The sequence below is a fragment of the Nothoprocta perdicaria genome, unplaced genomic scaffold, assembly GCF_003342845.1.
Source record: "Nothoprocta perdicaria isolate Ctin4 unplaced genomic scaffold, notPer1 scaffold_8, whole genome shotgun sequence".
In the NCBI taxonomy this organism is placed as follows: Eukaryota; Metazoa; Chordata; class Aves; order Tinamiformes; family Tinamidae; genus Nothoprocta; species Nothoprocta perdicaria.
Window position 1 is genome coordinate 169,944 of NW_020456087.1, and position 22,787 is coordinate 192,730.

Consider the following 22,787-nt stretch of genomic DNA (forward strand, 5'->3'; position numbering starts at 1 on the left):
AAAATAAACCAAACCAAACAGCAATAGGAGGGAGAAGGCATGGGCAAGTACTTGACACCTCCCAACACAATCATTAACTTCCATTGTTACTTTTTGGAGAGGACGTTAAAGTAAAGGCAGTGACTAGATTTTCCTCCCATGCATAACTGGCAGAAGTTAAAAATCCAAACACACACACATGTAAAGATATTTGAGACTGAATCTCACTGCAGAGTACTGAAACAAGTGCTCTTGGCACAGGCAACACAAACATCAGTATCACAGCGGAAAAGGTTTGGGAACCGATCCCCAAATATCTTAAGAAACAAAAATATGCGAGTGAGATGGCTTAGCTTATAAACAGATTTACAGATTAACAGATACTTCTGTGCTTTCCACACCATAATACTGCATAATGCCTACTAATTACCATGCTTTACTGAGCATTACAAATATACAAAAATTAGCTAGAAAACTTGTGCTACAACTCCAGAAATGCAGAACATGAGCTCTTATCTTGGGTTCTACTTAACTTGTGAATTGTGCTGCTGAAACAACACAAGCATCTATTTCAAGTGATGAGTGAACAGCCACAAGGAGATACTGGAGATTGCTTTTGGACAATATTATTAATTTCTTTCCAAGTACTTATCTGTACCTTGCAGCTATGCTCATAACTCTTAAAATTTTTCACTATTGATGAATTGACTCCATGTAAACCAACACTTATGGAGGAAAAAAAAGAAAAAAAAGATTACAAATCGCCAGGGTAAAAGATCAACAAATTACCCGGAGGAATTCTAAGAAAGTAGAAGAGAATCACAAAGTGACAGGCAGCTATTCAGAAAGTAAAAAATCGTCAATGTGATCAAAAATAAAAGTCTAAGAAACAACTAGAGATTTAAAAGAAATGAGACCAGAGCCTGAGTACTTCCTTTTGCAGAATTTCTTTCAAAACTTGCAATACCTAAACGACAGCTCATGAAGTTTTGTTGGATATTTGATTTTTGGTTATGTAATGAACAGCAGGAATGAAACAAGCCCCAGCACCCCTTTTCTTCTTCTATAAGAAGTGAAATAGTACTTTTTTCGTCTCTCCTGCTTTTACAAAAACATTGTATAGAAAACTACAAAGTAAGCAGCAAACCTAGGATTATGTAGCTGTTTTTAATCTCTACGGAATATATGAAAGAATGAGAGAAGAACACGTAACTTTAAGCTTGCATAACAAACAGTACTAATTAAGTTATTTTTCCTCTAAAAGACAAAAGGTTCTTGCATTTCAACACACTAGGTACTAAGAGCAGTTTGACAGCAAACACTTTTGCCAACAGATCCCTGTCAAGGAATCAGAGAAGAGCAGCTGGCAACCGCTGTGCTCTGCTAGAAACACACTGCGCCTATAGGCGCTTGTACCTGTGAAAGGTGCTGGCGCCTACACAGGGAATCTTGCTTCATAAAAGGAAGTGGGCAAAATGGTTTGGTTACTATAGACTGCATTGGTAGTAGGGGAATTTTCCTGTGACAATCTGTCACCAACGTCTTATTGCTTTCTCTCTGACTGGAACGTCACAAAGGGACTTCAGATCCAATCTGCAGACCTCCCTAAGCTGGCAAAAGATAAAAAGAGAAATAAGGCATGATACTAACTCACTCAATAAGAGAACAAAAATCACAGAACGCTCCTGCAATGATGTGTTTTGAGAATTTGCTTGAGGCCCACAGTGTGTGGCCATCATTTCCTTGCTGCTATAAGGTTTTAACACAAGAAAATTCATTATATGCCACTTACTGACAGGTGGCTGTTATGCGGAATTTTAGCTCAATTTTGAGAAAAACACAGCTAAAGAAGGCTCTATTCTAAAGTCATTGTGCTCGTCTGTACGGCAGAAAAATACATGAATAAATCTGATCAAAGCTTTTTTTAAAATTTGAAGTCCAAGCCTTCTAGTTGTCAAACCACTTCCAGTCAGATCTACACAGGCCCAAGAACACACGACAAGCCTATTTCCTACAGCCAGGCTTTATGGCATGCCAAAAAAAACTTGGCAGTAACTACTCTCCTAGGTACATTATAACACGCAATAAAGGTGCAAACTATTTACTCATCAACAGGTGAACAAGCTAGAAAGATCCCTCACTGCAAATGGGTTTTTCAAGGGCTCATGTTCTCCCGATTCTCCCGGTAATTCTGTGTTCAAGTTGCAGTCTTGTTTTTTCTGGACATACAAAGTGGAGCAAATATCACACTAGGCATAAGTATTATTTCTGAAAGGAAGGAGTTAATGTTAAGAGCTACAAGCTTAAATGCTCCTGGCTTTATTAATAAGCAATCCTCCGTAAGGTTGGAACAAAAGAGGATCCATCACGAAGCTTCTTCATACAAAATAGTTTTACAGATGCGTGATAACTCTTCTCTGTGCTTATGTCAGAGCTGTGGCTCTTTAGCAACTAAGTTATACAAAGAATGAATGCTGAAAATTTGTTCCAGGCCCTGAACGGAGCAAACATGACTGGATTAATGCATTTTTAAGAGGTGGGTTTTTCACCATGAGAGCTACTAGAAATCCATCTACCTAAACCCGAGACACAAAGCTAGTATGAGGTACAACATCTACTACAAACACGTAAAAAACTTGAATGGTGACTGGTCCTTGGCTCTAGAGAAAAAAAGCCCTCTTCAAAGCACTACAGGAAGTTTCTATTTGTTTTTCTAAGGAATTTGAAGGGGGATGCGGGGAAAGCTTCTGAACTTCTGTGGCAGGACCCCACATCTGTCACCTTCAAGACATAACTTCCTGAATTTTCTCCTTAAAGTATGCACACAGAGTTCTGCATAACTACAGCTTCTCTTCTGTTTTGGTAGAACAAACTAAAATAAAGATACCTTGAAATACGGATTCTCCTATAAGGAGAAGGAGCATTCAAAGCCAAGGGTTTTTAAGCAAAACCATGTCCTATGATTGAGGAGGAGTGGGATCCTCCCATTACTTGGCAGCTCTCACCCCTTTCCTGACCTGGAACAAGGCTCCAAAGGCTCTCTGAAGACCCATAAGTTCTTGGATCATCTCTTTCCTTCTATCCAGCACAACACATCCAACTTCAACTCCATTCCAACCACAGTATTTCACCGGGGCATGAGGGGAGGCCAAGCATACCATTATTGCTTAGCTTTATACAGTGACTCTTAAAATGCAAAGCATTACAACAGATCACCAAAATGAATAAGGAACAAACAATACACATGTAATACACCAAAGAGAGGGATTTGCTTCATTGCTAGCCTCCTGTTGAGATGTAAGCGCCCCAGTTACACCTGAAGACAAAAAAAAAAACAAAAAAACACCCACACACACACACACCAACACAACACACCAACCTGTTGCTCAGCAGTCATATTCCCCAGCACTGGTGTATCAACTACCCTCTCCACCTCCAAGGCCGCACAGCAGCACCACTTCCTAACCTTCCCAGACTCTCCCAGCCAGTGGTCCAGGTGAAGCCCAGACCGCTAGACATGAGTGAGTGCAACACGTAACCTGCACAGCAGAGACACACCAGGCTGTCCTTCCCAACTGCACAGACACCAAAATGGGTTAAGAACAGGGATGGGAGAAAAAAAAGATGACCATGTTCTCTCCTACACATCAAAACTTGAAATTCCCCTAGCTAGTTCCTCCCTAGATTCCATTCCTGCTCCCCAATTACTGATGCTGCCTGGGTCAAGCTTCGTGGGAGATGCCCAACTGCTTTGAACTCCAAGCGAGCTACAAAGGTAGCGCAGGTCGAGTTTTAGTCACAGCAGCATGGATGAGAAGAGAATTGGTTGGAGCTAAACGTTTGCCTTCTTAGGAGGAATACCAATTTTGGTCTCAAATACCAAGCTATTTTAAGACAAATCTGAAAGAAATAGAAAGCTCAGAAACATTTAAGTGTTTTGCCATGATTCCAGTTTCCCAATAATCATGCCAATCAGAAAGATGTGAGAATGCATAAAAACCTTTCTCCTTCTCAACTCATAGTGAGTTTTACATTTCACTCACTGAATATTATCATCACAATTCATCTCCATAGAAACAGTTGTGATGGCAAAAATTTCCTGGGCTATTTTATCTCATGAACCAGACAAAAAGTCTAATTAAGAACTCATTCTAAATATACACGCAGGCCACCAACCCAAAACACTAAAAATATGGTTAAGTATTTATATAGTACTTAGCATATTGTCTAATGTTTTTATTAAAGTTTTGACTGTCTCAGACAGATGCACAGATTTACTGTAGGGACTATGCCGATGTCTCTCTTTCCAAAGAGAGCATTTCAGAAGTTCTTGTTAACATTGTCATTACATTAAAAAAAAAAAAAAAATACACTAAGTCCTATCTACTGCCAAAACCTTGCTCATGTTTTTGGGGGCAATCCTATAGGGTCTCTGGCCCTGACTCCTATCAAATCTGCAGGCAAAGTGACACAAAACATCGTCCTTCTGCAACAGCCACCCCTTCACGTATGGCAAGGATGGGAATACACACAGTAACCAAGTAAATCAACACAATAAAAAGCTCCAGCAGACAGATTGTTTGAACAAAACCCCTAAGGATTACTGTCAGGTAAAGAAGAATGATCAAGAGGGTTGGAAAGGCAAGAACAATGAAAATAAATACCTACAGGAAAAATAAAACCAACCTGTAACCTCCCTCAATCCCAGTCAATGATACTCCTCCTCTTGAGGCCATCCATTCCAAAAAGTGGCACTAAGTAAACCCCTATTAAGGGCAATGGAGAGAAAATGATGCCAAACAGCAGCTCAGTATTTTTAGTAAGCTTCAGAAATAAAGACTTCATTTCTCTCCTCCTGAGAAAGGAAGTTCCACTAAATCACAAGAACCATTAAAATATAATGACGTGAAAAGTTTACAAAAACAAAGCAATGATGAAAACTAGACATATTCTGGAAAGAAACATAATTACAGTTGCATTTTCATTTCATAATGAATGTAGCATATTTACATGGTGCATTTAATTTTCATTATACAATGAAAATTACATTTATAATACAGTGTGATATTTTCTTCTGTTAGAGGACCCTTCAAGCAAGGCAAGATGCATCAGACACAAGTATCCCAGACACAGTAACAACAGCACAGCCTTCAGAAGCGTCCAGGCGGGGCAGGGGGAGCAAGGAGCCATGAAGACACAGCCAGGTCACGGGTGCTCCCAACACCTGGCCCTGCTTACGGCAGAAAGGGGGGAAGGCAACACGCACCTTCACCTGAGGGGACAGGTAAGAGCTTCCCAATTATCAGTCTAAGAAATCATATCCAAAAAGTAGATCTGGAGCACGAGAGAAAGAAGATACCTTTAATAAAATGAAACAAGCTTCCAGGAGAAGCAGTTAAAAGGTGTAGGCCGCTGGATTCTTTTTGTTGACTGACTTGCTTAAATATTAAGCTAGAAATATGTATTTAAAAGGTTTTGTACAAATCTTGTTGCAGATAAGTTTCCCATGATAACTGTGTCCAAATAAATAAAGTCACTGAGGAATGCATTTATTTTCATTTGTTTCATTCCAAAAAGACTTGGTTTGCTTTGATTTTAAAGGCCTCAGATCCTGCAGGCTTATGTGGAATGCATATCCTCAAAATAACCACTCCCTGGATGGAGCTCAGACAAGCAGAGCTACAGAGACCTGTATCTAACAGGAGACAACAGCTTATATCCTTATCCGCCAGTTCAGGACATGGTCTGAAGAACCAAGGGAGAGGTTTGCTTTAATAGTAACAAATGGAACCGGACACAAACAACCAACTCCTGCGAGCCAAGATGGTTCCCAGGAATCGTCATCACCAGGGAAGCAGAGGACGTTATTCTGACGTTATTCTACAGTGGAGGCTTCCCAATTAAAAGCATCTTAAGAAACTTTACGTGCCTACATTGCACAACTAAGAAGGGAAAAGCACCATGTAATTAGACTAGGTTTAACCAGCTTGCATGTTGAAAATAATCTTCTTAACATGTAAATGAGTTCCCTTAATAACCCTAGTCCAACTTCGAAGTCTGTTTCCATTGACCTATAGCTAATTATTCCATCCTTTTATTTACTGCTTCCTTGAGCCTTAACACTTAAAATTAAGGTATAAAAGTGCTAAACTTTCCCCAAGGGGACACGAGAACCCTTCAAGCGGCTAGCTCGGAGCCTCAGCAGGCTGCTCGCTTTGGGCGTGCACCTGCAGCCCTGCGCCAGCCTGCAGCTCTCGTGGTCACACCTTGGCCAAGGAAACCCAAGGGACAACTGGGAGCACAAACTTGTCCAACAAGGAGTCACTTACGGAATCCAATCATCACTAGGACACAGTATTCCCAGGTATATTCCTCAAATACCTACAGAGAAGTACGAACCAGAAGACACCATAGACAAGAACTTGGTGAGGCTTTTGCCGAGCTGTCAGAAACCAGCATTCAAACAAGGGCACTCTTCTTGACGTGCCTTTATGTCTCCCAACATGTAAGCTTCAGTTCATTAAGGAATTTAAAGATGGTAAGGGATACTATAAGGACTTAAAGTTACAAAACTTATGCAGACCACATAACTTAATTTTCTCCTAGCATAAGCAGAAATAAAGTCTCCTCAGATATGATCGTATGATGGATGCACTATCACGCGTTTGGCTTTCTGGAGAGAATCTTTTATTCGTTAGTCCAAAGTAACATCTCTCCAAGCCAAAGAACAAGCCTGTGAGCGCACTGGGTATTTGTATTTTAGCAGCAACGTCAGCTTGAAGAGTTTTAAATTCCAGCCTCTCACTCCCACCTTCAATGTCCCTTTGGCTGTGCCAACAGAACGGGATCTGCAGCAATGTTACAAACAGAATCAATAAGCAGATCCCCGCCACTGAGCAAAGGAGGAAAACAAGAGCGACCCACAGCAGGAGGAGGAGACCAGCCCGACTCGCACTGCGGCCGCACACGCTGCTGCGGGCAAGGGGCAGCCTTGGTAAGGCAGCAAGCACCCAGCAATGGGAAGGGGGAAGAGCTATTGCTGCTAAAGGAAACAAGTGTCACAAATCATGGTTTCAGTCTCTCCCGACAATGCCAATGCACTTCTGAAACAACTCTATCAAGTTTCACAGCAAGAAAAAATAACACTTCAGAGAAGTAGCACCAACCACAAGCAATAGTCTGTAATCCTAGTAATTAAAGAATAGAACCACATAGGGTTCAAAGGCTTATTCCAGCCTATTATGGGACGTGTGGAGCAGGATTTATTATTAAAATAAGACTCAGTGACCCATGAGATACTCTGCATAGGTGCCACACATACTTGGAAACTCACAGCAGAAACACTGATCTCATGTTCAGTGAGTCTGGTTCACATCCCTGTTGTGCAATTTCTAGCAGCGTTTCCATTAACAAATTAGTCATGCCTCCGGAGCAGTTTGCAGGTTGTGCAGCCTAATTTGCTATCTGTAATTAGAGCTTTGCTTATGTTAGTGAAGATGTAACACCAGGCATTAGAAAACGATCCTGGAATAGAAAGCTCTAATTGTAACATCTCCAGGATAAACAAACCTTCTTCTACTTGCTTTGAATATTATATAATAAAAAGCTGCATCTGCAAAAAATTGCAGGTACTAAAAGAAAAAAAAATCCCGTCCGAGAAAGCCAGAGAACCAAGGAAAGGCTGTTCCAGGCTCTGCCACAGCTTGGCAGCCAGCAATCACATGGCCTCCGGTTTTGCTGTTAAAAAGGTTCCAAAGTCCTCAGATCAGGACATTGTTTTTGTCCTTACCAATTACTTAAAAGAAAGAAAAGGCAGAGTACCTGGGCAGTTACCATTTGTTTTTCCCCTACCCCTTCACTCCTCTCCCGCCCCGCTCCACTTTTTTCTAAGAGAGAGAGAGGTGGGATGCACATTAGAAACAGGGAACACAGACACAGGGGATTCTGCTGCAGAAGGAAGGTCTGGGAAGCTGAATGCCCTAACACTGAGAACAGCACAAATAACAGAGACAAAACACAGCAAGAATAAAGACAGTAGAAATGTGTCAAAATTTAATAGTTATTTGATGGGAAAAGATCTATTCCATTAAAGAACATTTATATCATGAATGTAATTACATCTGTAACTGCAGCTTAACACCTCAAATCCTACAGAAACTCAGACCTGACTATTGGGCACTTTTTTCTCCTTTTTTCTTTCTTTTTTAAGCAGCAAGCACCACCAGCTAGCACAGTAGTAAAACATGTTTAGGTTACAGCTGATTCAGAACTCGCCTGAAGCAAACCAACTCCTCCTAAACCATTTTTTCCTTCACTTTTCAAAACATGAAGCCTCTCATTTAAGGCTTGCACACACACAAACATATATATATGGTGCACCTTATTAGAAGGAATTTTCAGCTTTCTTTCATGAACTACATGCTCTGGCCATATAAATACTGTTTCTTTGAGATACAGTCCAACTTGCAATGGACTTTAAAAAAAAAAGATGGACAGAAAATAAATAAACCTTTGAGATCTTCCTGCCCTTTGCTGACAAATGTTACAAAATAGAGGCTTCAGTTTGTTCTATTGAAATTTTCTAACATTCTCACATCAAGAGTAGGTTACTGTGGGTGCTTCAGAAAAGGGCAGGAGGTGGCAATACTAATTAGGAACACAAAGTTCACTTTGGAAAACAAAGATACTGTTCCCTACTGTTACATGGCAGACAGTTACTTATCACATTAAAAATCTAGAATACCTACCATTTAATTGCTTATTTCCCCTTGGACATGATCATTAATGCTTTTAAAATGAAATCATGTTATTTATCTTATCGAAGAATCATTTACCATTCTCAAAAAGACTGATTTCTAAAGATTCTCTGAAATGATTTCCAAAAGTCAAACCAAGAATATTCAAGTTCTGATCCAGAGACATGAATATATCGATTTTACCCATTACCACAAACTTTAAACCCGGTAAACTCTACTGTCAGAGAACTCCACCATCAACATCCAGTTTCACTAATGCCACATATGCTGAAACCATTCTCTCCCTGACGCCTTTAATAGCCCTTTTATATTTCTTTGTTCATGCAGTTAGGCATGGGATGCTCTGTATTAATTAGTTAGCTTCCGCCTTTTATTGCCGAACACCTCTGTTTTTCATATCATTTCATACAGTCCCCATCCTACCCTCCTAGCTTCTGAATTTTGTTCTACCGTCACAGTCCGAGTTGCACACAGCTTACACACCAAAAGACCCCTCAAAAAGCATTCCCAGACAACGATTTAATCGACTATATTTTAGTAAAAAACTCTGAAATGTGCCAATACCAGCAGACAGGGATATACGCATGCAATAGAGTTCCTTAGGAGGCTGCACAAAAACAGTGCTAATAGAATAACTATAAAGTTTTGAGAATAATCCAGAGATCTGCTGCATCTCGTTTCTGCTCATTAAGGGAGATTCCTTCTCAGCGCTCAGGGTTTGGCAATAAAACACGAAGAAAAGCCCTTGTAGATTGTCTGGAAGCACTTTACAACTCTTAGGTTCCCTAAACGCAGTCCCAAAACGCGTATCCCTCAAGACAGTCTAAACAATGCTTTGATTAAGCACCTCCAGGGAGACAGGGAAATAAAAAGGGACAATTTCACCCAAGCCAAACTGCTTGTGGCTTGCTGCCATATGGCACAGGGCCCCTCTTCCCTCACATGCATCCTTTCCTCTTGCATCAGAGCCCAAGCAGCCAAGTGGCAAGCAGGCTACTAGGACCATAACTGTTGGACTGTCATGGACCAACAGAGGCTGCAGGGAGGGAAGAACAGAGGGATTTTCATACTGTGCGTTAAAGCAGTCCTTGGCTGCACAAGCCTCTAGCACCAAAGTGGAGGCCCGCTTGTAGCCTCTAAGCCAAAGTCAGTGAAGCAATACTGTGGTGAGGGGTCTGGCAGAGAGGAGGAAAGGGGTAAATCTTTCTGCAAAGCAGCAGCAGAAGTGTCTTGCAGACTCACCTTCATGGGGGATTTCAGCCATCCAGACAACAGGACTAGCAGGACACCACAGTACTGTGCAAAGAGGTCCATCCTGCTTCTAGACTGTTGCTGAGCCAATGCAAATACTAGAGGGGCCAGCTGGTAACGTAGCTGCTTGATCTGCTGCTCACAAGCAGGGAAGAATTTGTGGTAAATTTATTCACAGTTGGCAGCTGGGGTTAAGGTGACTACAAGACAAGACTTCAAGATCCAGAAGACGACTGGGCAAGTTAGGACCTTCCACTTCAGACTCAGGCTTATTCAGAAAACTGCTATGCAGAATCCCATAGGCAGCAGTTATGGAGGAAAAAGGCACTGAGGAGAGCTGGATGATACTTAAAGAAAGAGCTCATAAATAACTCATCTCACCCTGCAGGAAGACCAGAAACCCTGGCAGAAGACTTACTTGAGCTAACTCCTCAATGGACCAAAACACAAGAATGAAACATCCCGGTAGAAACAAGAGTAGAAAACGAAGGAGGAGGGAACCCGTTACCCAAATGCTAGTGACAAAACCAGAGAAGTGAAAGCTCTGCTTAAACCAAACCTAGTGAAGAACATAAAAGACAAAGAGAAAAGACTCTAATGACTCCACTGCAGGAATGGGGAAGGCAACCTAGTGAAAGGGAGCTTAAAAAGGGAGCTAGTTTAAGGGAGCTTAAAAAGCCGGCCAATATGACTGATATTGCTCTTGAGCTATGAAAAATTCTAGTAGCTGATAGTGGTCCAAAGACTTATTTTAGAGCGCCAAGAAGCTTTTCTGATCGTCTCCTCTTGTTAGGACTCATTACACAGCACTTTAGACACACAGTTTTGAACTCTGTAGGAAGCTGCACTTGCACATTTTGTGTTACAGCATTAACAAAGTTCCACTGACAACTCTTAACTATTGACCTTAAAATGTCTTTTCCAATGCACAAAGCTATGTTTTGGCAGGGAAAAACTCATTTACAACACAGAAGTATTCAACACATCAAGAATCATCAGGGCACTCATTTCCCCGAAAATCTTGAAAAATTAATGAAAACAGCATGTGGTTCTGCCTTGAAGGACTGTAAGAAAGTCAAAGGAATGTAACAGTAGAGGTGTAAAACTGCCACTGATTCTTTCTTAAAAACAGTATTATACCTTTATGTCTTGTAGCATTCAAACTATCTTGGTAATATTTAGTAGTTTATTCAAGGCTTTGCAAAATGCCTACATATTCATGAAGTATTTCAAAAAGGAGCCACTCCAACCAGCACTGTGCTTTAGCACTCAGAGAAAGTTTTAGATTTCACACGTGGACATCTCCCAAGACTCTCCTCAGGTATCAGCTCTTAGACTAGCTCTGAAATATTAGGGCAAAATATGAGCAGAATACAGAGTTTGGGTTTTGCTTGTTTGAACCCAAACCCTCTCATCTGCAGAGCACAGAATCTAAAACAAGTCTCTCAAAAAGCACCACAAGCAGATTGGGGACTACATTCCCTTTTCGTGAAATGTGCTCCTATCTCCGCTGGCAAGAGGGTGCAGGCGATTCACTGACTGGATACTCCAGACCGTGCACCGACTGTGCATTAAAGATCAGGTGGCAGCAGTGCACCCTGTTAGCGACAAATACATGGCAAAATAAAACCCAAACCTCTAACAGGAGCTATAAAGGAAAATAAACTCCCTTTGTCTCTTAGACCTAACTGCGAGCTGCTTCTCTCCTCAAAAACCTTGCAGTTGCCTTTCACAAAGCTGCCCAAACTTGACAAATTTATGATGGCACCAGGTAAAATTTCTCATGAGAGTCAAGCTGGCTTTGCTAGCTCTGAGGGGAAACCACATAGTGGCAAGTTATCTGAATTGATGGTATAGTGGAGCATAATGTTCGAGTAAGAAGTTATCTTTTCTTGATGAAGTATTTCTTTGAGCCCACTGAAACCTATTGCCTGTTGAACAACTGATATCTACTCTATGCTTTTTTTTCCCCTCTCACTATACAGAAGTGTAGTGAAATGATGGTTATATACAGTATACAATTTTATATTGCCAAAAAAGTCAAGGCCAAGTTTGAGAGCAAGGGAACAGGTCTCAAGAACAGTGCCAGCCCTTCTATCTATCTATCTATAACTCAGCTGGCAAGAATTTCTACTACTCAATGAGAACTGAACTCTTCTACTTCCTTGCCAAATACAGGGTAAAGTTTGTAGCAGAAGGCAAAGAGCCAGTGTTTACAGATGGCCAACATGCTGTGAAACCCTGCTGTGGGTAAGACTTGGATTTTCCTATGCAATACTATGAAAAATGGTTCTCTGACTACACAAGCCAAAGCCTTGCCTAGAGTTCTCACATGCACAGCTAACACAGACGCTGTAGTCCAGGTTACTACTTATTTACAGTCATTTCGGACCACATGAAACCTATACTGAGTGTGAGACTAATCAGTGCACACACCAGCCTACGACACCCTTGATGAGTCCATGCAACTTGGATGCTTTATCTCCCTGCATCTCATGTTGAGGCCAGGCATGGCACAGACTCTGCCATTACCAGAACAGAGTGTGTGGGAGAGACACATACCACTCTACAGTAAGATCCTCACACCCCATTCTCACACTGACCATTCTTCATTTTCCCTTCATGGAACAGTTTCCTTCCAAATCCAACCTTTTACTTGCTGATCACATTTCTCAGGTTTTATTTCTCTAGCTAATCTCAAGTCAGACATGCCATTTGCTCCTCCCAATTTTTGACCCAGTTATTCATATAGACTCTAGTTCTTAAAGTCAAAAGAACATCCAGCTTTTAAGATTATTGAATATAACAGTTATTAACACCAGTCTTGAATATAAAAGCTACCAATACATAAGCAACATGGTTTAATAGAGCAGTGCAACACCACATGAGAAATTAGTTCATATGGGGTATTAGGTAAATCAGAAATACACAGCAGGAAAAAGAGACTGCATTAGGTAAATGAGGAGTTTTAAAGTTGCTCATTTTAAGGCAGTTCATATCTGAAAGATTTTCAGAGCTTTATGTAATGCTTATTATCTTTTAAAAAAACAGCAAGTGATGTGCAGCTAGCATTACATATCTGCTTTAGGATGCAGTTCAAAAGATGCACATCTGTTACAATCCCAAACTAAAAAAGCCAACTCGCAGTTTAAGATGCAAACAGAGGAGCTGTTACCCCTAGAACTGCAGGTCACTTGCAGCGAGACCAGACGCATGAAAGGCTGTCCCTGCTGACAGCCACACACATGAGCACGCGCTTACCTCGCGCTCTGCCCGCTGCATCCACCTGCTGCCTGCCCTGCTGACCTCAAGCGCACTCCTAGGAAGACTGGCCTGCTCGCTTGCACCTGAAGTATCAACCACTTCCACAGCAAAGTTCAAACAACAGAAACACGTGCAAGTGCTGAGTCTTCACAAAGCTCTTGCACTTCTGTTGTGTGTTAATTTTTATAATTATGTAGAGAAACGACAAGGCACACATGCTTAAAATGGAAAGCAAACTTTGCCTATCAAAAAAGTCTATCATGCTAAGCAGAGAGCATACAGAGATTAATAGCATAAATTTTATCTCAATACAGGTTAACTTGGAAGTCACTGGAGTGATAGGTATAATTAAACTACTAATTCATAACTCCATTTGTGCCTCCAACTATATGCAGCATGAGTAACAGCGAGTAGCGGAGAAGCTGGTTTGCATTCTCCTGCTTATGCAAACCATGATGCTTCCAGTGCAATCACACAGAGCCCTGTATGATTCTGCGGGTAAATGCCTCTATGGAGCTGTCTGACAATTTCCTCCTACACTTTTCTCATTATCAGCCAGGTATTAAAAAGTGGTAGAACCTTCCTTCTTATTGCAGGATGCCTTAATTTCTTTGAGAGTCCTTTGAAGCATACTGAAAATGCAGATTTATTATATCAAATAACTCCTACCGAAGCATTATGAAGCATCAAAAGAAACTCCAAAAACTGAAAAGAATTAATCTTTCAGAACTATTTTGACTCTTCCCCAAAATACTAATGGATATGTTAAAAATATATTACTCATCCCTATAGCTGCTGCAATGCACTCAAGCATTCTCTTACAAAGAAACAATGCCCCCCCCCTTTCCTCGCAAAAGCCCCTTATTTTACATCCTCCATCCATTAGCTGAAAGTTGATTTCAGCATTTCACTTCCCAACTACATTTACCTATAATTTCTGATTTCAGGTCTGCCAGACCTCTTCAGAGACTATCTCCTTTTAGAGCCTGCTCATCCAGACTTGGTGACTTCTGCTAAAAACCGTCTGACACCTCAAGTTGAGATTCATGCCTTGCAAGAGAAAGGGGCAGAGGAGGGGCACGCACAGAAAGCTCCTCGGTCCCCTCTGTCCTGAGCACTGCTGCAAACACCACTTATCTTTTACATGATGTCTTTATTTTCCTCAAGTGCTCCTTATTCTTGCTCATGTACCACCTTAGCAATATGCTGACAGGCTTTCTACTGACATAGATGAACTCGGGCTATTATTAGCCATTACGCCTTTAGCAAGTTGATTCTCCACAGTCTTTTTCCAGGCTTGCCTTATTTTAGTTCTGCAGTTAGCTTGACAGCATCTCTGATGCATCTTCCCTTTTTGCATGGTGCCTTTTTATTACCAATGACTTCTTTCCTCCCCGAGTTTCAACACGCCAGCCTTTACCTTGCTGGTTTCCTTGCAGAGGGGAAGAGGGCGTTTGAGTTCTCAGAAGCAGCCGAGGCCACAGCCACATACCCCACGTTATCAGCCCTCACGCTGGTCCCTTGTGCCCCTCACAGCTGCGTTTCAAGCTGTAACTTTGAAACCCTTCAATACATCCCACACGGGCAGCAAAGAACCTCAGACAACAGCACTATGTTATTCTACACCTTCCAACAGGAATAAAGCAAATACAGAAATTGTTCTATGACAGGCAGAAGAGATGACACAGGAAGATACCAGAAGATTGGCACAATGTAATCAAATACTATCCCACAGAAGAACACAAATAACTGAACAGAATTTAAAGAATTTAAGAAATTTACACTTGAGTCAACATTTTAATAGAGTCATAAATCCAGAATGATGATTAAGCTGAAGTCATTAAAAAGATGACACCCAGAGATTATAGCTCTCAACACAACTTAGGCTAGAAGTATGAAAATATTGTCTAACTTAGGTTAAAGACTATATTTTGTTAACTCAACATGAATGTATTTGATTTTAACTGGCATAAATTTCTATGACCCAAAAATCAAAAAGAAACAACCCCCAAATCAAACTCTACTATCCCTGACTCTCGTCTCCCTCTAACAAGCACGGGCTTCTCTGCTGCAGTGGGTCTATGTCAGCCTCATAGCAGATCTTCCCACCAGAGCATTTCAGAGGCACAGAGCCCACCAGGCTTTCATTAACAATGTCATCAATCTGGTTTTCACTCTAGTGCTCTTTCTCCTACAGATAAGCCAAAATATTTTAAGCAATATCAAGCATTTAAAGTGATAGTTTTGTAAGCTTCCCTTTTCCCTCCTATCTTTTCTTTTTCACGACTGCTGCTTTATATCTTTCTGGGAGAAACTGCTACACTGCCAAATGCCTCTAATTCTACTTATCCCAAATAAGGCAACATTCAGAATTTCAGAAAATGGAGCATTTTCTGAACATGGATATTCAACTTCAGAAATGGAAGTCATTCTTCCTTTACTTGCACAGATTTGTTTATTAATTCTCACATATAAGTTGGTGTTCTTGTTTGCATTAAAAAATGTAAATATTGACTGCTTTTACCTACCACCATTTCATAATATTATATAGCAGTGATGCTAGAGGAGATTGATGTTCTTCATACCAACCGAGACAGTATCTGCATTTTAAACCACTCAAATGTGTCCCAAAAATCAAAAGATATCTGAGGTAAAAACAAAACACCCACATTTTTTCCTACTGTTAAGCAGTTACATTTTTTTAAAAACAAAAAAATGAAAAAGCAGCATACAAGTACCTGGGAAACCCTCATACAGTAAGGCCAAACAACTAGCCCTTAAAATACCTAATGTGAACAAAGGTAATTTGGGCACAGCAGGATTGCAATAAAGGAAATCCTGATCCCCTTGTACAGGCCCCATTAAGGAGTGGACACAGCTGAACAAGTATTGCCGTTTTAATTTTAAAGTTCTTAATCTCACCAAAGTTGGCAGTGGGCACTTACCCTTGAGCTCACCAAATGCTTACACCTGGACTTGGCACCCCAGGGGCGATGCCGAAAGGACAACGAGGAGACCGGGCGCATGCAACTGAAAGAGAATCCTCTGAACGTCCTAAGCCTTAACCCTGCACTTTGCTCCTCAACACCTACCAAGAACAAGATGCCCTCCCCCTGTTTTTTTTTTTAAATGAATTTCAACATGATCTGAAATTCAGGAGAAAATTAACAAAAAGTCAGAACTACTTCAGACTTTACGGCCAGCCAGGAGTTGGGAGTAGAAGGAAGCCCCATCCTTCACAAGCAGCATAAAGCCACATGAAATGCACCTACATGCACATAAGGTTTGTGGTCATTCGCTTTCCAATCAGTCCTTTGAAAAGCTTCTCTTCTATTCCCTCACTGCAGATTATAAAGTCACCTGCCGTTAATGCCACAGCAAAGCCTCACACTTCACAAGGCACCGGGCAGACTCCCGAGATGCTGCTCACACAGCTACAGTCACAACTGACTTCACAGCATCACAGCTCCCAAAAGCTACAAGTTTAGCAAGACATGACACAAAACTCTTGGCATAGTTACAGCGATAGCTTAGAGTTAGCTTAAATATTTAATGTATAATATTTATAATATATTTATATATAAAATAATGTAACATTTATAATATACTTTTATATAAAATAATAATATTTATATATAAAATTCAGGAGATGTTGATTTTTTACTTTCGTTCTGACAAGTGAAGCAGCAAAGTAACATATACAACTACCACAGTACAGCAAATTCAGCATTTAACTAGCCCAAATTCAAGAATAGAATATACATTTTTCTAAACAAAGCATAAATGCTTCCAAAATGCCCATCCTGCTTCTAATTAAAGGGGAATATTGTATGACACGATTCGGAATTCAGATGACATGATTTCCCCTGACAACTACCAAGTTTCTCTTTCCTAATTCCCTCCCTATCCCTAACATAAAACAAGCAGCTTAGGGGAGGTAAACACATTATCTCCCCACCTTCCATTTTCCAAGTTCTGTTGCTTTTCCACTACTCATCCAGGGAAAAATAATGGTATGATAATGGTGCACTGACATTAGCTTTCTTTGGAGGAGGGGAAGCCTCTGGGAAAGCAGCAGAGGAAAAAGAATATTTTAACCTTTTTTTTTTCTAAAATAATCAAATATTTAATATTTCTCAGCTTAAAATATTAGCTCACTGCTAGGCTTTGTCTTATATTATTGCTACTCTGCAGCATACAGTAACTGTAATTGTAATAACATATTTTCTGAACAAACTGAAGAGTTACAAGATCACACTTAGCAAATGAATCAGATACTGTGCTATACAAAGGATTTGATAATAAGGCCTCCCAAGACACACATTACAATTTGTAATGGTCACTGTAGAATTAAATTAGTTTTTTAAAAAAATTTGCCTAACAAGAGAGCGAAATGTTTCCTTGAAAAAAAGCTCATATATATATATATCTACATATATTTACACATATACATATAGACACGCACACACTTGTGACAAACCTGTTATATGGACAAACAGGGAGAGGGGAAAAAAAACACCACTAATTTGTCCTGTTGGCTTCTTTATTTTTCCATTAATTCTCTATCTCCAGTACACTTATCTTCCCTGTATACTTTCTTCACTCCAATTCAATATTTTACAAACACAATTACAAGAAAGTGTTTCTGTTGTTTCTTAAAATAGATCCGAGTGGGAGCACATGCCGTGAGGACGTTGTAATTTCTTAGGAAATTGTGATGCAGGACCACGTGATTCTGAAGGCACCTGTTAGCTAAGGCAAGGTCAGGGCCATACCAGCACTGCTTGTGCTTTTCAGGACTGTTTGGCTTCAAAAACAAAACCAAACCCACAGCGACCGCCGAGTAATCCGAGTTCAATTTCAACTCTGCAGAGAGGTTTCACTACCAAGAAAGTTAGGGCAAAAAAAGACACCCATTAAAACAGAAACGTGACTCTGCTAAAGTAATCAGCTATGCTGAGATTTATTTAACAAAACAAAGCATGAAAAATTAATAGCATGAGAATAGATGCCACAGTTGATTTCTTCATATATTTTTAATTGTTACGTAAAAAAAAGGATTTTTTTCCTAAACTTTATCTGCTTGCTAAAATCTTAACTCTATCTAATGTTTTTCCATATGTGAAAATGAGGAATAAGACTTCGGAGAACTCAAGGAAGCATGAAACCCTATTAACTGAAACAGTCACTTGTTTTTCTTTCAATAATAAGATATTTAACATAACTAAACTTTAATATTTAAACATTTAACATAAACAACTGAAAGCTGCAAAAAAGAAACTCTGCACAGATCCATCAAGCCCCAGAGGGGACTTGATTTTAATCCTCTGTTGGTCACAGGGATTCAGACCCATTCATTCACGTCGCAAGAGAGTGCCTTAATTACCAGACCTGTAGGCTAGATGTAGACAAGCTACATATCTACTCAACCTAGGTCACGACCCAGTAAAGAACTAAAACGCCCTGGCACCTGGACCATCAGCAGCAAGGACCATATCACAGCCAAACAGCAGGGATACTGCAATAAAAGACCCGAGTCTAGCCTCTGCTTCAGGGAATATTTGTGTTTTGTTACTTGCTCCCTAACAGAAAACAAAATGCCACAGTCAAATATGCAAAAATGGGAACCCTGTTCTCCTCCTTCACACCGTGTGGTCCAAGCTCCTAATTTTAAGGTCTGTTAGCATCATCACAGCCATATCTCCTTTGCATCTAGCCCGTCAGGTGTGATGCTCATTTGATTGACTATTTACATCCCTCTTTAGAGGCAAAGACTTTCAGAGCACTGGGATACCTCTTCAGCCATTAGGCTTTTCTTGACTTCTGAAACGTGGGACTAGGATCACAGCTCTTAAAAGCACTATTCCTACAGCAAATAAAGGAAGCAACACTCTGCTGCAAAGAGTATTTAAAATATATTCTACTATTACCATCACATCCCCAATAACTTTCCTATCCTTCACACATCTGGAAATAGTAGCCTGGGTCAGGTGCTCCTCATCTTCCCAGACTGAGGTGAGGCTGGCCAGCCCCTTTGAACACTGCAGGTATCAGACCAGAGACTGCAACCTGCCAAGGGTCTCCTCATGTTAAATGTACTGAAGGAGCTCTGCCTGTTCAACCTCTTATCCCAGACTCTTACTTCCTGCAGAAATGCAGGATGCAGACAAGAGTAAAACCTCAGATTTAAGAGGAAGACAAAATACATCACTACACACGTCATATGGTTAATTAGAAGTGTCTCAAGATATCAAAAGGTTTGTAAGTCCTAAAGCAACATTTTTCTAGCCAAAGACTTGAGCATTCAGATGTTCATATTTGAGAAAATGGGTCATGTCAGTCAGATATTTGTATGACAAATAAAGCCTGTTACACAGTTTTTACTATTAGTCTACTATTTTTACCACAAGACTGTACTTCAGTTTCGAGCCTTCACTTAATGACTTCAAGATGGACCAATGACAGGAATAGCTCTCACCCGAGAAGGAGAAGCCTTCATGACATTGGATCTTGAAAACTTACCAGGAAAAAAAAAAAAAAAAAAAAACCCAGCTTCACTCTTTTAGAGTTCCATACTATATATTCCATACTTCTAATATACTGATTGACACTTCTCTGAATTAGATAATTTGGGCAGACTGAATTGATACAGCATCTTCTTTACTGTAGAAGAAAGAATCCACAGACTCTTAGCTATCCGGCTAAGAAACTCTCCACTAAGGAATTCTGTTTCAAACCGTCCAGGCAACCCAAGAGAATGAGCCTGAGAACAAAGCTGCCCAGGAATAGTCATTTCAAGACAGCTGATTGTAGTTACTTAGTATAACAACAACATGCTTTCAATACACTCATATAAAATCTCAAATAAAAGAATATTATGTACAGTCTAAGAACATCGCTCAACTCCTTTTTTTTTTTAAATCAACCTATCATCTTTTGAAGCAGGAACTGTCTTTTACAATTGCACCTATGACACCTAACTTTACTACTCCGTTTGACCACAGCCTCCAATATATGCATTACATTATACTAGGCCTTTAAAGTAACTTAAATAACCAACAAACATGTTTTACTAGCAAACCATTTATTTCAAATATCACACTGGAGTAGTCAAAGCTAATTACAAGAGAGAATTCAAACTAATAAAGTTATCTGAGAACCTCACATACCATGACATTAATAGTTCTTGTCCTCGGAGATTGTTACAAAGGCCTCTTTTCAGCATATACCCTACCTGATACATAAACTTCAGGATTTCCCTCATACCTGAGGATCTGCAAAGTATTTATGTGTAAGAGAAGACTGCAAAACGACTAAATCAAAAGGGCTCTATGCTGGCAGAATGAACTTTATACAGATTTATACAGCAAGCAATGCCATCAGTCACAATCTAATATCTGAAATTATATCCAAGACAGAATAAATCACTGAGCAGGCTGTGTAGTACTGTGCACTTTCCCAATGCCTTTAAGCCAAGGTCTTATTCAAATAATCTCATCTGGGAAGTTGGTAAAACAACGTTCCTCAATTACATTCACTTAGCGTGGTTAAAAATCCAGCCTGCATCTTAAGATGCATCATCAAAACTATCTAATGCCCATTACTGTGCAACGTTGCAGCCCAGAGAAACACCGCAGACATATTACGTTAACTTAAATGAAGCTAACACAATGGAAGCACATTCTTTATTTCCTACCTCAAACCTATTAAGAAATTCTCTGAAAGTATAAAATTATGGAGGCTAAATTTTCATTTATGATTCCAATGGAGGCAAAGCAGGCGAATCTCCAAAGTCTCCAAGTGTTTATAAAAACCTAAATACCGTAATAAGTTACAACGCTATTCACAAACTCTAGGAAAATTGTCAGCTAACAGTGTACATGTAACATATATTTTAAAAAAAGAGACAGTAGCTGCTTAGAAGTAAACCCTGTTCCTATAGGTCATGCATCAGAACGTGGCACAGCAATAACGTGCAGACCCTGCTTCCCTGGCACCGATCTACAAATGCCTCTAGTCACGAACAACCAGGGCACACATGAGCAGAACGAGTTATTAAATCTCTTACTGGTGTTCCGCTTGGCCAAAGGTCCCATGCAAAGGCAACACAGATGGGTCCACCTCTCTAACAGGCAGATCAAAACCAGGACGCAACATAGAGCCCAACCTGACAAACCTGCCCCTGGGTTAGACTGAGCTCAACACCAGCACTGCCATTCCCAGCAGCAGCAGCCAGGCATGAGGAAGCCCAGGAAAAGAACAGAACACAGACACCGAAAGGCAGCAGAGGGTATCGGAGGGGAAGGCACAAAAACCAGTAAGTGATAGTTACTAAAAGATTGGAAATTGCTGCTCTTATATCCAGGGAATCAAAACAGAGAAACACTGAGCTTTAAAGAACTGCTTGCTGACCACAGGCTAGCGCTAAGGCTTAGCCGCCTTCATGAAAAAAAGCTACCAGTAGGCATCAAAAAAGGCACAAGGGGCTAGGCAAGGCTGCACGGGTATCCATAGCCCAGGGCAAGAAAGGACACCTACAAATGAGTGTGCCCAATCTTCAGGCAACTACCAAGTCAGGTGTGCAGAGGTGCACACAATGCACTATAAGGACAACGCATTAAGGCCTTACATCTAAGCACAGCAGCTGTGCTCTGCTAGACATTGCAGTTTGTGCCAGAGCTGTCTGCTCGTTTCATTTCCTTTGGTCAGATGCTGCATTAGAATGGAAATTTGAACTGAAAATTGAAAATGAAAACCATTTCATATCTACACCCTCTACCCAAAAGAAAACACAAGCACTTGGCCCATCTCAGCTTTCCAAGACTGAGAGAGGATCCAAGTTATTTTTGAGTCCAGAGTCCTCCTCCAGACGCTGAAGCAATCGGCGCGATGGGTACGGGCTGCTACGCACACGTGGAGAGCGGCCAAGCACAGGGCCCTCCATCAAGCAGCAACCAGAGATTAGTCCTGCCCCGTCCTGGAGCCCTTTGGGAGAGCAGAGCAAAGGGAAAGCACGGAGCGAGAGGCAGGGCCTCCTGCACGAGGAGCTGCACTGATGGAATTCACTCTGGCCATCCAGGGTGGCCCAGCAGGCCAGCAAGGGCTGCACCTTGAGGCTGGTTTTAGCTGCAGAGCAGCTTTTCTCCTTTACCAATTTACCTCCATCCAGTTGCATCCAGTAGGCTGACTTTTCCGCAACAATCTTTAAACAATCTTTATAAGATACATGGTATATTTGATCAACAGACTCTATAGGAAGATGTACACCCTAAGGAGATGGGGGAAAAAAAATTGCACTCAGGAAGTTTTCAGTATAACTTGTCAAATTACAGGCAAAAGATATTACTGTCAGACCCAAAGGAAGTATGTCCTTATGTAATTCAGAGTTAGACTTATACAAGAAGGGAAATAACACCCAAAAAGTAATTTCAATATAAATAGGGGAAAAAAAGCCATTTTCAATATTTGGCCAGAACCATTTAAACCAAATGAAGAGATAAGCAGTTAAAGCAAGAAAGAGTCAGCAGAGGAACGTTA

General features: G+C 40.7%; 1 protein-coding gene across 1 annotated transcript in view; it reads right to left on the minus strand.

The window, feature by feature from the left end:
• LOC112957970 (gephyrin-like) overlaps positions 1-22,787 on the minus strand; it is a gene marked incomplete at its 3' end in the record, with an annotated part of 201,292 nt that overhangs the window by 169,896 nt on the left and 8,609 nt on the right. The gene's annotated exons all lie outside the window — the stretch shown is intronic.